At 38.6% G+C, this 16,629-nt stretch overlaps 1 protein-coding gene across 1 annotated transcript in view; it reads right to left on the reverse strand.

Annotated features, from left to right (window-relative positions):
• Positions 1–3,260, reverse strand: part of LOC121313695 (protein FAM135B-like) — a 109,237-nt gene extending 105,977 nt beyond the window's left edge. The window contains exon 1 of the mRNA XM_041246494.1: positions 2,885–3,260. The gene's annotated coding sequence lies outside the window, so the exon portion shown is untranslated. The remainder of the gene's footprint in view (positions 1–2,884) is intronic.
• Between the last annotated feature and the right edge of the window lie 13,369 nt (positions 3,261–16,629).

A 16,629-nucleotide genomic window follows, 5' to 3' on the forward strand; every position in this document is an offset into this window, starting at 1 on the left:
GCAACTATTTTACCATTTCTGTCTGTCTGTGCTGTCATTAACAATATTAACACTTTAACATCAGCTGTTTCATGGAGTCCTCCTCATTATGACTACATATTAATTAACTGTACAGTAGAAACATAATCAAATATGATATGAGGAAAACCCTTGAACCCTTGAACAGGGCTGAAATTATCCTAGGCAGCTGAGAAACTAAAATGAACGAGGGCACATTGAAGGTAAAGATTAGAAATAATAACATTTACAACACTAGCCCAGGATCTCGCCTTATGGCCTCTTTATTGGTGAGCCTCTGACAGCGGTCACAGGGCAGCAGGCTGGGTGACGGGACTAATCAATCCCCTACAGGGAGACACAGCTGATAGGGGGTAACTAATATATTTGGGGTGCCTGCTCTGATTCTGGGGGAGAGGCTACAGTGTCTCCCTATCATTCCATTCAGCTGATAGTTTTTAAATTGATTAAATGTTTCAACAGTTGAAAGTTTTGAGCTGTGACAAGATCAGTTTATTTGTATCATTTAGGGTGAGTTTTGTTCTCTAAACTTACATAAAGTAGCTGTAATGCTTGCAGGCCCTTGCAACTTCCATATCACAAGGTCAGAGTGACTCCCCAGCAACTTCTGCCAAGAATTAAATGTTCCACCATTGTGGTCAAAGTATATTAAGAGCAAGACCTTGGCTTGTGTCCATGTAATGACATTGTTTTTTTTTTAACTTTGTGGGATGGTTTAATTAATTGGAAGAGGTAGTGTATGCGTTCTAATAAATGTCAGGGTAATAAAGCCATGTAGATAATCTGCTGTCAGTCTGAGGTTTAGGCAGCAAAGTGATCTTGGTTGGGAGATTACAAAGTGACTTTGACTTCCTGGCCTCTTTTCCAATGCTTGTAAGAACATAAGAACATAAGAACATAAGAAAGTTTACAAACGAGAGGAGGCCATTCGGCCCATCTTGCTCGTTTGGTTGTTAGTAGCTTATTGATCCCAAAATCTCATCAAGCAGCTTCTTGAAGGATCCCAGGGTGTCAGCTTCAACAACATTACTGGGGAGTTGATTCCAGACCCTCACAATTCTCTGTGTAAAAAAGTGTCTCCTATTTTCTGTTCTTAATGCCCCTTTTTTTTTTGTGTGTAACTAAGGATAAGAAGGGTCATATGATTAAAGGACATATCTCTAGGAATTAAAAAAAAGAGTTAAAACTACAGAGCAGGTAAACATTTCAAAAAAGTAAAAGCCATCATGGTTATAACTATCATGTGATGTCCATGTCCTCAGTGGATGACTTGAGCTTTCACGACTGACACCAGCTAGGTTAGTTGACCGTAGTAACAGTCAGGTAACAGCTGCAGTATTAGAACCACATTTTTACACACATCTAGGATAAAAACTACTATGGTGAATCAGTGACATTTAAACAAGGCTGCGGTCTAGGCTGAGACTATGAAATAAACAGAAGGGAAAACAAAAGCGTCATTATTTAGCCACCCTCTGCCCTCTATAAAACTGCAACAAACACTGCTTTCAGAGAAACCGCTGAACAGCATTTTACACAACCACAACCCTCTCTGGTAACAGCCAGAGACCGTCAGTCATGTTCTTGGTACAAATGAAATACTATAGGGTTTTTTGGTGAAAGACACATAAACAAAAAAAGAGTTAAATTAGTGAATATTTCTGGCTCATTATATTTCTACCTTACAATCAAAAACCACAGCTGTCATATAAATAACTGTACAACGATGGATAATAAGCATTATTTATAAAGTTTATTTACAGACTGTGTTGGCTCTGACTATGATTACACAACACATGTTTACCACAGAACAATCTATTATCTATAACTATCTAAGTTAATCTTCAACAAAATACAGTAAATCATTCTTTATACAAAAAAATAAACAACACTCACTGATTAGTTACTAATGTTAAATGCTGGATGAGATGAATTAACACTTCTGCCACCTTTTGTTCTCACTATAAAATAATAGGGAGGTCTCATGCATATACAATAACTAATACATCAGTCTTCAATATTATTATAATACTAACTAATAATAATTATTATTTATGTAATTCCCCATGACTGTCATCTTGTAAAACCTTCCTGGAAATGTAAGGCAGTACATATATATATATATATATATATATATATATATATATATATATATATATATATATATATATATATATATACACACACACACACACACATATATACCATAACCTATATATATTAATATATATATATATATAGATTATATATATCTATATATATATATATATACTATTATATATATATATATATATATCTGTATGGCAGTATGATTAAATAAAAAGGTACAATTTGAGCAGCAGAAATGACATACGAATGTTATTATAAATGGTGTTGCTTTAGTTCACATTGTAGCGGTACTGTCTTGTGCCTTTGCCTACCGATTTATCAGAAATGCTCAGCTCTTTTGATCAAACTCTCTAGATTATACAATGCGTCTCTACCCCCCCCAAATATTCTAGAAGAATTGCATATGCAAATACTGCTGTATTAATATACACTGCCATGCACTGTCAATATTCAAACTCTGAATGTTTGCTATCTGCATTGGGCACATACGCGCTTAATGCAATTGGACGTGAATTCACTGATATAACCACTTGTCCTAATGCGCGGTTTCTAATCCCCTCCGCCAAAGTCATGATACAGACTGCTCGGTTAAAACTGACAGTGTATCTTTGAAACTGAGTCTGACAACTCGGCCATACCTACCCCAATCAAACAACACTGCTTCCATATCACTCACTTCACTAAACTACAGAGACAGTATGTTTTACACAGCGATCCAATTCATATTGCTAGTGACAAAAAACAACAGTAATCTTACCTGTCCCACTCCCTGCAGCACGACCCGTTGCTCTCCTTTTTCTCTTTTCTTTCCCCTACCTGTAACAACGTCTATTGCAGTGGTCTGTGTTACAGCGTTTCAGTGTTTATCAGCAGCTCACGCTGTAACTTATACTGTTGCCATGGTTATCCATTCAGCCCCTGTTGAAGTGAAACACGTTAGCATACACGTTTCAGTACTAGCCAGAAATATCAATTTTGGTAAGTGCTACACTATAGTGGTTTACTCCCCCTTCCTCTTGTCATTTTTTTTCTTTCTCCGTTGTTGCAAGTGAAGGTTAACCCTTTGTTTTCTGTAAGTGCTGCTTTTGCTGCTGCTGTACTGTATGCAGTCTGTACATGCTACAACCCAGACAGTTGAAGGGGTGACGTCATGGACAGGAGCCCGTTTGATCAGTTTATACTAGGCGGGAGTAAAAGCGAATGTGACTTTTTTTTTTTTTTATTTAATAAACCTGTGCTTAGAAATGATGATTGATTCTGATGTCGTGTAACCCTGTATGTACTTAACATGTATCATAGCATATTGCACAGGTTTTGTTTTATTGGTTTCTTTTAGGATTTGTATTATTCCACCAGGAGAAAGTTCTTTTTTTTCTTTTCTGTATTCTCCACCTGGTGCTCATGGATATTACCCCAATTTCTGGTCATAAGGTTTCATTCAGGTTATCAGGGATTATGGTGTTTTTGTTTTGTTTGTTTTTTTGTTTTGTTTGTTTGTTTGTTTTTTCAGCCATTGAGATATACTGAGTTTGGTAAGACAGAAGTGCAACACTATTATTTTGTATCAGTTACAGTCCCGACCCTGTTGAATATGGGAAAAACCTTCATCTTGTGTATTCTTCAATAGCTCTGTCTGTCTCTGTGCAGCTTGGTCTGCATCTCAGCAACTCTGTCTCTGTGCAGCTCTGTCTGTCTCTCCGCAGCTCTGTCTTTGCAGCTCGGTCTGTCTCTCTGCAACTCTGTCTCTCTGCAGCTATGTCTGTCTCTATGCAGCTCTGTCTGTCTCTCTGTAGCTCTGTCTCTCTGCAGCTCTGTCTATCTCTGTGTAGCTTTGTCTGTCTCTGTGCAGCTTGGTCTATCTCTCTGCAGCTCTGTCTGCCTCTCTGCAAGTCTGTCTCTCTGCAGCTCTGTTTATGTGCAGCTATGTCTGTCTCTCTGCAGCTCTGTCTCTGTGCAGCTGTGTCTGTCTCTCTGCAGCTCTGTCTCTCTGCAGCTTTGTCTCTGTACATCTTGGTCTGTCTCTTTGCATCTCTGTCTATCTCTCAGCAGCTATGTCTGTCTCTCTGCAGCTCTGTCTCTGTGCAGCTGTGTCTGTCTCTCTGCAGCTTTGTCTCTGTACATCTTGGTCTGTCTCTTTGCATCTCTGTCTGTCTCTCTGCAGCTCTGTCTGTCTCTCTGTAGCTGTGTCACTGAGCAGCTCTGTCTCTGTGCAGCTCTGTCTCTATCTGTGCAGCTCTGTCTCTGTGGAGCTCTGCCTTCCTCTTTGCAGCTCTGTCTGCCTCTCTGCAGCTCTGTCTCTCTGCAGCTATGTCTGTCTCTCTGCACCTCTCTCTCTGCAGCTCGGTCTGTCTCTCTGCAGCTCTGTCTCTGTGTAGCTCGGTCTATCTCCCTGCAGCGCTGTCTGTCTCTGTGCAACTCTGTCTTTGTGCAGCTCTGGTCATGTTCTTATAGTGCAGATCTCCACAGTTCTGCGCAGAATCACGGAGATGCACGTTCTTCAAGAGCTGCTGCGTGACATCACTCAACTCCACCCACATAAATCTGTGCAGATTCTGCACAGCCCAGCGCAACTTTGAAAAGTTACTGCGGGAGACTGGCTGCGGCTGTGAACCACAGGGACAATGCAGAGATCACGAGTTACCTGCTAATCGTAATGCAAATAACCACTAAAACTACTGCTGCCCCCTTGTTAGTGGAGGTGAACAACATCTTATGATAAGAACACAAGAAAGTTTACAAAAGAGAGGAGGCCATTCGGCCCATCTTGCTCGCTTGGTTGTTAGTAGCTTATTGTTCCTAAAATCTCTAAGCTGTTTCTTGAAGGACCCCAGGGTGTCAGCTTCAACAACGTTACTGGGTAGTTGGTTTGAGACTCCCACAATTCTCTGTGTAAAAAACTGCCACACACACACATACATAATTTAATGACATGTAAAATAATAATAATTATAATAAAAAAAATATATATAATTTTGTTTATTTAGTACCTTAAATAAGTACTACATAAATAAATAAATAAATGTGTGTGTTGTCATGGCAATTGGTGATCAAAGAAATAATACAGTAATATACAATCTATAAATAATAATTTCATAGCCTTAAAGTCATAACTGTGAAGCCATGATGTTATTGGGGAATGTTGTGTTTTCAAGCACTTCACTTTGCTGCACTGCAAGGTTTTGAGACAGCGTTTCTCTAGAAGCTACGTGTGATATCAGAAAGACAGCAGCCAAGAGCAGCCGGTGCAGCGAGCTCTGGGTAACAGAACGCAACCTCTGTCTCTGTGCAGCTCTGTCTCTCTATGCAGCTGGCTGTCTCTGTGCAGCTCTGTCTGTCTCTCTGCAGCTCTGTTACAGTATGTGCTGTACCTGCCCTCTGTTTTTGACTCGTAATCGGTCTCTGAAGATGTCCTTTGTTCCCCGCTATCTTAGTTGTCTGTTGTTGTGGTGCCCAACTAAGCTGCAATCACATACCTTGACCTTTGCTACCCTGTTTTCTCAAACAATTACTTTATTTGGGTTGGAACAGGCTGTCTCAAATAAATTTCAATGAAACAGATGAAACACAACATCCAATAATATGCATGTGGTACAGTGGCAAGTCCCATAGACATTTACAAACAGGTGTAAGGATGTTTATTAAAATGGTTTACAATGTCCAGAGCCTTATGGTGAATACCTGTAAATAATGATGGAAGCACTACAGTGGCGTGTATCATTTCACTTTGTATTATCCCACAAGTTTGACCCGCAACTAAAAGTCCAGTTTTATCACCCACACAAAACACAAAGACACAGACACAGTTCCTACGGTGCGTGAATCAAGTGCTTGTGGTGCAAAGACAGTTCCTAGTGGAAAGTGAAGTGCTGGTGTCCGGGTTTAATGCTGGCCTGAGGCTGCAGCTCTGGATCGTGCTAGTAATCTTGAAAACAGACGAAACAAACAAACAACGTTTACAAGACAAACCAACAGAACACTCACGGTTTCTTTTAAATGCAGGGACTCCTTTTAGGATGTTTTTTTACCATTTACAAAGGAACAGATTACTTTGCTACGCCCCTATTTTATACTCTCGCTCTTGACCCCTTGGTTAATGAGAGCATCTGCTTCTCCGATGCGCGGATGCTACACCTTTTCCCGTTTGGGTCATTGAGTTCGGGTACAGTAGCTCAGTCCTTTTTCTAGCCAGCCAACTTCCACCTACCCAAGGGAATAAAGTGTCATGCCTTTTAGTCCAGGGTATTCTGCTCCCTTTATCTAGTACCCTGTCAGGTCGGAAGGGAGCTCTAACACCAAGCGTCATTTGATCTCTGTCACAAGGACACATATTTCAAACTGACAAAGGATTTAGGATCTATTTATGATACATATCTGGATTCTGCTATGTGTAGTATAATCTGATGTCCTGTCCTTAAACGCCTAATCTCACAATGCACCCATTGGTAGTACAATGATATGAAAATTATTTGAAACACTATGAGGAATCTATGGTATTTAGGTCATAGCAAATGTTTTAAATTTTGTCCTGAAAGAATTTAAGATGACAGTCAGGGTACAAAGTAAGTGATGGTATTTAGTGAAAAAAGAGAATTGGTTAAGGATTTTTTTTTCTCTCTTTTATGTAGCAGATATGTTTCAATTCACATTTGCATTTCTTGCTGTGCTCAAATAGCATTTAGCATGAGAAGTACATATGTGACACAACAAATGGCCATTATTAGGAATTATGGAATAATATGTTAAGAGAACTTTGTGCCAGATATTCAAAGATTTTGAATATTGCAGTGCTGTAGAAATAAAAACACTGAAATGAATCTAAACAGGAATCCAATCACAACTCAGACAATACCCAACTGATATATACCTGCATCATACAAAAAGGTGAGAAAATGGCTTCTATTTATCTGTATTCAGAATTCTATTTAGAAATGTTTTTAGAACTTTTTCTGTTTACATTTTTATTTAAAGAGTAAGACTTAAAACGTATAAGTGTATAAAGTTGTCGGGACGCTAACAATTAAAAGTAAAATTATAGGAGTGTCATTTTGTAGCAGCACGTGGGGATGTGTAACGTTGTATTTCTTGGAACCCCACTACTTACTCTTTAAATGGGGATTCATTAAAATTGTAATATGAAAGAAACGACATTCCAAAAGGCTTTTCTGTTGGATTTTCACCATTTTTTTCAAGGCAGAATTGAGGGGAAAATTGTCCTTGCTAAACTTGCATCTATTTTGAACATCACACCCTTAATACTTAAGAGTTTACATTTATTACAATAGATTTCACTGAAATTAATTGAAAAATATTCAGCATTCAGGTCTTTTTAAGTTTTGCCTCAGTAGCTAGTTGAGCCCTGAAATATGCGGATGATGGTGGTGTGACTTTAAATAATGTGAAGGAACAAATAAAAAGGTATGAAAGCTGCACTTGTGGAAGCTGCACTTGTGAAACTCTTTGATTCAGTTGTATTCTGTGTTTATACGTTTTCATTGTTGATCTCAGATTTATGCATAATAATACAAAGAAACAGCATTAGAATGAACAAATTAACCATGTGGAACAATGAGTTGTGAACTTTAAGCACCCTTTATATAGAGGATTATTATTATTTTTATGTAGCATAGTCTTTTCTAACCTCTGTGGTCATTCGGAGCAATTCTTGAAGAGTCAGTGTATTCAGACAGTGGCAGGCAGTGCATTCAATAAATGCCATGGTATAAGTGGGACATGAAGAGGCAGAGCAGGGTTTGCCTCAAATGTACTGGCACTTACACTAGTTTGGGCACCCCATAGTGTTTCTGAATTAGCCTGATCTTATTGTTATTAACCCTTCAATTTCTGCCAAGGCTTGAACATTTACTTTTAGTGCAAAGCTTCCTTACACCTTGTGGCGGAGTGTCCCTGTGTGTCCCTATGTGCCCCTATGTATATTTGTGCGCTATTTTAATGATTTATTTGTATTATCATATATATATATATATATATAATGACAGCAAGAAGCTTTGTTCTTTGTATTTTATTATTGTTTGGCCGGACGAGCGAGATGCTGTCCTCCATGGTATTGTTTTGTATTATTTATTGTTTTAAATTCCTCGTGAGAATGCGAGACTGTCAGCTACTGATTATTTAACCAGCCGACAGTCACACAGACTTAATTAAACTCGTGCAGACAATGGCTGAGGGGTAATAAGATAATTACTAGCTAGTTAACCCCTCAGCTATAATATAAAGTACCTGCTGTTTGGCTGCATGGTAGAGTCAGAGGCGGAATGAAACAGGAGAAAAACGGTAACGAAACTGTTACAATTACAATTACAATTACAAGATTCAGAACTGGGCAGACACGTGACAAATGACATTTAATAAAGAAAAGTGTAAGGTACTTCAAGCAGGAAATGGGAGATACTGAAATTGGAGAAGGAATCCTTGAAAAAGACCTAGGAGTTTTTGTTGACTCAGAAATGTCTTCATCTAGACAATGTGGGGCAGCTATAAAAAGGCCAACAAGATGCTTGGCTATATATTGAAAAGTGTTGAATTTAAATCAAGGGAAGTAATGTTAAAACTGTACAATGCATTAGTAAGACCTCATCTTGAATACTGTGCTCAGTTCTGGTCACCTCGCAATAAAAAAGATATTCCTGCTCTAGAAAGAGTGCAAAGAAGAGCGACCAGAATTATTCCAGGTTTAAAAGGCATGTCATATGCAGACAGGCTAAAATAATTGAATCTGTTCAGTCTTGAACAAAGAAGACTACGCGGCAACCTCAGAACAGAAAATAGGAGACACTTTCTAACACAATCGTGAGGGTCTGGGTCAACTCCCCGGTAATGTTGTTGAAGCTGACACCCTGGGATCCTTCAAGAAGCTGCTTGATGAGATTCTGGGATCAATAAGCTACTAACAACCAAACGAGCAAGATGGGCTGAATGGCCTCCTCTCGTTTGTAAACTTTCTTATGTTCTTATGTTCTTAAACTTACAATTACAATTACACTTATGATTATAATTACTACTACAATTACAATTACACTTATGATTATAATTACTACTACGATTACAATTACTATTACTGTTACAATTACAATTACAATTACACTTATGATTATAATTACTATTACTATTACTGTTACAATTACAATTACAATTACACTTATGATTATAATTACTATTATGATTACAATTACTATTACTGTTACAATTACAATTACAATTACACTTATGATTATAATTACAATTTTGATTACAATTACTATTACTATTACTGTTACCATTACAATTACAATTACAATTACACTTATGATTACAATTACTATTATTGTTACAATTACAATTACACTTATGATTACAATTACAATTACAATTACTATAACACTTGCTATTACTATTATATAAACCTACTTGTTTACACCCGTTCGATTTTCTGTTTGTTTAGGCCCTTGTGCCCTTTTGTTTTTGTGTTTTGTAAAACTGTTTCTTTTTCTTTGTTTAATAATAGGGTGAGCACGCACAGTTGCGTCTCACTTTCACCCACCAGTACTGCCTTGTTTTGGATTCATTTCCTGGTCTGACGTCACTCTTGCAGCCATCCAGATCACATACCTACTTAAAATTATTGGATGTCCTTAAAAGTTATTGCCTATTTTCTGTTCTTAGTAAAGAATTCATTATACTTATTTACTGTGCTGCAACCATTGAGCTGTGCGTTAACTTCACAACGGCAGGTTGATGTGTCACTTTGTGATTAAAGCAACAACACTGCTTGTGATTAGATACAGTAGACAGATGTACTGGCTACTGTAGCTAAATGACAAGCTGACTAGCCATTAGTGTTGGCTCATGCGTTGATCATGCGTCAAAACAGTCATGAAATCTGGTTATTATCTGGGTCAAGTTATTTTGTCTTCATTAAGTTACACATTTATAAAAAGCTCACTCTTTAAATGCAACAAAAAATGCACTGTATCTCACTTTGTATTATAAGCTCTACAGACACAGGTTAGGCATCACTAGAATTACCTGTTAGTTTCCTAAATAATCAGTCATGTAGGTACAATATAAGGACTGTGTAATTGAGCAGACAAAACTACAGTCCGCAGACCCTTGTCCAAGCGCAAGGACTTACAGAAGTGAAACCTGCATTAACAATTGCCTTATTTCTGTTACAGTCAATAACAGAAATAAATATATATATATATATATATATATATATATATATATGATATTATATATATATATATATATATATATCCACGATATAATATATAAGTTATATCTCATATATATATATATATATATATATAGTTATATCTCATATATATATTCAATACTATAGTACTATACTCACTTCCTAAGAGAACACTTTTGCTAAGAGAACACCCTGGTAGTGAAACAGATTTTTCCCATTGTAAATGCTCCTTCCAAAGAAACAGGAACTTTGCTTAAAAAAGAACACCTCTTGGCACAGATAACGATTCGTCAGCGATTCATCAAGCTCTTATCAGGCACAAGTTGCTGAGCAATTTCATGTTTCCTTTCCTGTTCTGGTGAGTTGCTTCACCATTCTGTTAAATAATGAAGATGTCTGGTATGTTGCATTTTTAACGTGTGTAGGGGTGCAAGATTAATTTAAGCAAATAGGCACAACTGTAAAACTGATGGGGTCCAAGGTTGCCCCAATTGTTTCTTCTAAGTTGTAACAAAAACACAAGCCAAGTTGGCGAGCTGGTGAGATCTATGGACAATGGAACACAACAGGATCAGTTTCTTCATCAGGTCAAAATATGATGCTTTCCCATCACCACAAAACCTTAATTTATGGGTAAGAGAGGATCCTTGGTGTCCTTTGTTTTCGTCGCCAGCTACATTAAGACTCATTTTGACAGGATGTAAGGTGGGCCTTATCCAAGGACAGTTTACTTGGCGTCATGACCAGGTGCTGCAATGTTTGGCCTTAGCATTGGAAGACAAGCGCAGCATGACCAACAGTTTTCCACCAATTCCAACAATATATGACACTCGAAGAACAACATTCCTCAGTCCAGGGGAGCAACCACCAAGAAAAGGTATTAAAACCAAATTCGTCTAGGACAACTGGAAGCTGTTAGAGACTGAAAAATGTTGGCAGATGTTAGACAATGGCTTATTTTCCAACCTGAGATTGCCACCACTAACCTTCAACCTGATATTGTCTTGGGGTCTTGTTCAGCTGGTAGAATTAACAGTGCCATGGGAGGATGCTGTGGATGAAGCGTATGAAAGGAAGAAACTTTGGTAAACTAAACTTGCTGCTGAAGCAGAACAGCGAGGGCGGAGAGTCCAGGTTTGCCCAGTGAAGGTGGGTTCTTGAGGATTTGTGGCACACTCCACAACTTGGTTTCTCAGAGACATCGGATGCAGTGGTCAAGAGTTACAACGCATAGTGAAGAACTTATTTAAAGCAGCAGAGAGGAGCAGCAACTGGCTGTGGTTGAGATGAAAAGATTCTGGCTGGGGACCTTAAGCATCGTAGAAAGAAAGCAACGTCGATATAAAGGAAGGTAAGTAAGTTGTGTTTGGTTGAATGGAGGACGGAGGGGAGTGATGCTGGGATGCAAGAATCACTTTAGAGTCCTCTTGAGGTGTCGTGGGCTAATCGACAAAACACCAAGGATGGAAGGTTCCCACCTGAAGACCCCAGAGAAGTACCCTTCTCAGCTCAGTCCAGACGGTTGTCATGCTGATGCACTAGGGAGACCTCACAGTGGTTGATCCCAGGGAGGCAAAATAGGCTGATCCCTGGAGCCAGCATTACACTTCAGCCATCAACACCCGTCAGAAGGATATCTACATCTTCAGATGGGCTCTGAATGTGTGTTCTCAGGGGGATTCAGTCATACAGACCATTTGGGCAGCACTGATTTGAGCTCATCTATATATCTGTTTAATCAAAACTTACTTGCATATGGATGTCAATAGTGTAATTTACTGTAGCACAGTTTGCTAAAATACATTAATAAAACATGGACTGGCCTACATTAGTTTTACAGAGTCTTCTTCAGTCCCTGGGGATCTGAACTCCAATTACAGTACTTGTGAGCTGCCAGTAGAGGAATATTGCCAAGCAGCTTTTTATTATTATTATTATTATTATTATTATATTATTATTATTATTATTATTATTATTAGTTAGTTAGTCTCACATACTGTTTAGAATTAATTTGAAATAACAACATTGGTCTGGAGATTTTTTGTAACAGCCCCAACCAATCTTGAAACTCACTGTCCCGGTGTACCATATTCCAGTGAGTCAAATGCAATCCTGAAACTCACTGTCCCGGTGTGCCATGCAAGACATCCCAATGAATCAAATGCAATCTCGAAACTCACTGTCCCGGTGTACCATGCAAGACATCCCAGTGAATCAAATGCAATCCTGAAACTCACAGTCCCGGTGTACCATGCAAGACATCCCAGTGAATCAAATGCAATCCCGAAACTCACTGTCCCGGTGTACCATGCAAGACATCCCAGTGAATCAAATGCAATCCTGAAACTCACTGTCCCGGTGTACCATGCAAGACATCCCAGTGAATCAAATGCAATCCTGAAACTCACTGTCCCGGTGTACCATGCAAGACATCCCAGTGAATCAAATGCAATCCTGAAACTCACAGTCCCGGTGTACCATGCAAGACATCCCAGTGAATCAAATGCAATCTCGAAACTCACTGTCCCGGTGTACCATGCAAGACATCCCAGTGAATCAAATGCAATCCTGAAACTCACTGTCCCGGTGTACCATGCAAGACATCCCAGTGAATCAAATGCAATCCTGAAACTCACTGTCCCGGTGTACCATGCAAGACATCCCAGTGAATCAAATGCAATCCTGAAACTCACTGTCCCGGTGTACCATGCAAGACATCCCAGTGAATCAAATGCAATCCTGAAACTCACTGTCCCGGTGTACCATGCAAGACATCCCAGTGAATCAAATGCAATCCTGAAACTCACTGTCCCGGTGTACCATGCAAGACATCCCATCCCAGTGAATCAAATGCAATCCTGAAACTCACTGTCCCGGTGTGCCATGCAAGACATCCCAGTGAATCAAATGCAATCCTGAAACTCACTGTCCCGGTGTACCATGCAAGACATCCCAGTGAATCAAATGCAATCCTGAAACTCACTGTCCCAGTGTACCATACAAGACATCCCAGTGAATCAAATGCAATCTCGAAACTCACTGTCCCGGTGTGCCATGCAAGACATCCCAGTGAATCAAATGCATTCTGTGTAAAACGGCGATATGGTGGTGTTGCAATTACAGCCTTCTGTTTTCTGTAATCCCTGATCATTTTAAATCCTGATAATCTTTATTTCAACGTGACCTACTGCAGATACCATTGCACTTCCTATTCAGTATACATATATGGAAAACCTAGGAAACCGAAGCCAGTGTGGACTGTTTCAGTCAATTGAATCAATTTCTATATATAATTAGGTGAATAAGCATACAGATTGTGTCTGTATTGCATTTTGTTTTCCAGCAAGCAGATTAGTCTAAACAGGGAGTGCAGACCAACCAAAAAAGTGCATCCAAGGCATTATAGAAACTTTAGCCACTGCAAATACAGAAATACAGAGCCTGAACAAAGTACGGGTAATGTTGGTCAAAACTGCTATACTGAGCCTCTTACAAAAAAGCTCTCGCAACGACAGTAGAACAATCAGACATATGGCCCTGTGAACAGGATGGCTCATGTGGTGATGTCAGGACAGGAAGTAAATCGACACACAGGACTGCGAGCTATGAAAATACTGCTGCGCATTTTATTAATAAACAAAATGTTTAAACAAAACAAAACACTTCACAAAAACAAACGGCATGTTGGCCAACACAAACAAAACACACACTGACCAAGCACTAAAGACAAGTTATTATTCTTTTCAGTTATTCTTTTCAGTTCCTCTGTACTGACATTCTGCCTCTGAACAACCAACCCTGAGTGAGTGATTCATGCCTCTCTATATATTAATTAATCATTCACTTTAAATTCACCCTATAAATTACAAAAACGTTAAAGACAGTTTTCAGCTCTCTGAAAGACTCTAACGTGGATAATCAGACTTATGTGGGATTGTAATGTTTACTTTAAGGGCATAGTTAAACAGGATGCACCAAATGGTGTTCTAGAGCAGTGGTTCTCAAACTGGGGGGCATGGACTGTATCCTGGGGGGAAGTTAGAAGGTTCAAGATTTTTTATTTTATTTTTTTAAATTACAGCACACATCTTAACCTATAAAGAGTGGAGAATTTATTTTGAATTTATTAGCTGTTTTGATTGGATCATCAATAATAATTCCACCAATCAGAGGATTGCATACAGTACTGGTAGTGATCCCGCACTCTTTCAGACTGGTATATAGAACAGGTTAAAGAAGCACTGGACAAGAGGAATAATGTGTTAGATATCAAAGTGGAGCTTAGAGTGGCAGTGACGAAGCCAGTTTGCTTGAAAACATTTCCATCAATGGATTTATAAAATGTGGAATTGATGTGATCAGAAACCCAGAGGCAGTGTAAACTGCCTGCTAATGTAGTAGGACTGTTCTTTTTCTATGTTAAGCATTTCTGTGTGTTTTTTTATTTTTGTGCAAGGGTTTAATTAAGTAACAGACAGAACTGTTTGTGTCAGACCAAGCCATTGATTGTTATTATCAAAACATAGATACAACTATTAACATAGGCATCGTGAAGGGATCGCAAAGTCCAGAAACAAAATACAATCTATAAAATTAATCAATAAATTCATTTTGCACTTTATAAAACTCAGCTGATTTTACCAGTACTTGCTAATACATTGACCAGTTTGAAATGATTTAGAAGAAAATTGAAGCATTTGTGTTTCAGCTTTATTGTTAAAGATTTCCCACATGGCAGTACTTCCCTACAATTACTGCATGGTAGTACTGTGATCACTTGACTGTGTTATGTTGTGAATCACAGCCAAGTTCTAAAACAGAGACAGCAAATGCTTATAGTAGAAGTTTACCAGTTCCTCAAAATGAGAGGCCTTCTTTGTTGTTCTCCAAGTTGCTGCAGTGACATTGTGACATGCTATAACGAGTTACTGTAAACGACATACTGTTTTAGCAGACATATTTAATTAAGTAAACATTTATTTAAATGTTTTTGGAATCAAAAGTATAATTGCAAAACTGTAAATTTGTTTGTGAACATGCTAAGTGAAAGAATTCCCCAAGGTAACAAATCTGCTGGAATTTAATACCAGCCAATGTGCTGTTATACGATATATATTGTAACGCCGGTTGCACCTGCAGCTGACCAAATGAAGATGGACTTCACACAGACTACAAAGTATGGGGCCAGAACAATGATTTATTAACAGTGTATAAGAAGCTCAGGGAAAGATAAAGATAGGGAGAATAAAATAACTGTAGGTTTATGAAACAGTTATCTCAAATTAGAAATTAAAATGAGAATATTGAAATAACTCGGTGTGAACCAGTGGTTTTCAGTATGCAGGTGTACAGGTGATGCAAGTGCTCCAAACAGACACAAAGCACGGTTCAAAACAGTTATTTTATTTCAATTTACAACCAAAAAAATAATAGTAATGTCTCTACACAACGGTATGTACCAATAGCATATAAACCACGGGGTTCAGTCCCACATTAATACAACAAGAATAACACACAACAAAGACACGGTCACTTCTCCTGAGAGTGAGTGCTCTTAGTACAGGTACAGTGCAAGGCAATAATAGTGAAAGTGGTGCAGTGTAGTCCGGGCTTCTTGCTGGCCTGTAGTGACAGCTCCCGGTTCGTGTTAGCCGTCTAACAGTGACAAACACAGACAGTTTGTTTTGACAAACAAAAAAAAAACACTTAACATCCACGATATGTTTCTTAATGGTGTGTTTCCTTTACTGGTTCTTTCGATAACCATAACAAAGGAATAGATTACATTGTCACATTCGCATTAGGGTGATGACTTCGGGCATTGTAACTCCGCCCCCTACCCAGATGACTGGCTTCCGACTGACATTGGAATGAACTGCCAGACCATCCAATACGAGGCACACTGTTCCTGTTGTACAGTGCCCTCACAGGTTGGGAGGGAGATTATTGACTAGGAATCATTGACAGAGTAATATGAAGAAAAAACACTCACTCAAACACACACACACATACACAGACGGGACTGGTAAGCGATGCAATCATGCTTAAATACATAAATTAAATAAAATGGCAGCCAACAGATATCATATGTGAACGTGGCATTTTATTGGACAACCAATTAACAGTCAGAGGATGCTAAATGTGTGCTTTGGATCATCGTTGTGTTGGAATGTCCAGTTGTGCTTTTTTTAGTTTTAGTTTTGTAGCAGGGTTTCAGATGATTGGCCAATATCTTTTAGTATGCTATGGAATCCATTTTACTATGTATTGGAACTAAATTCCCTGTGCCATTAGAGGAAAAACAGCCTCAT

This window comes from Polyodon spathula, chromosome 3, assembly GCF_017654505.1.
Source record: "Polyodon spathula isolate WHYD16114869_AA chromosome 3, ASM1765450v1, whole genome shotgun sequence".
Taxonomy (NCBI): Eukaryota; Metazoa; Chordata; class Actinopteri; order Acipenseriformes; family Polyodontidae; genus Polyodon; species Polyodon spathula.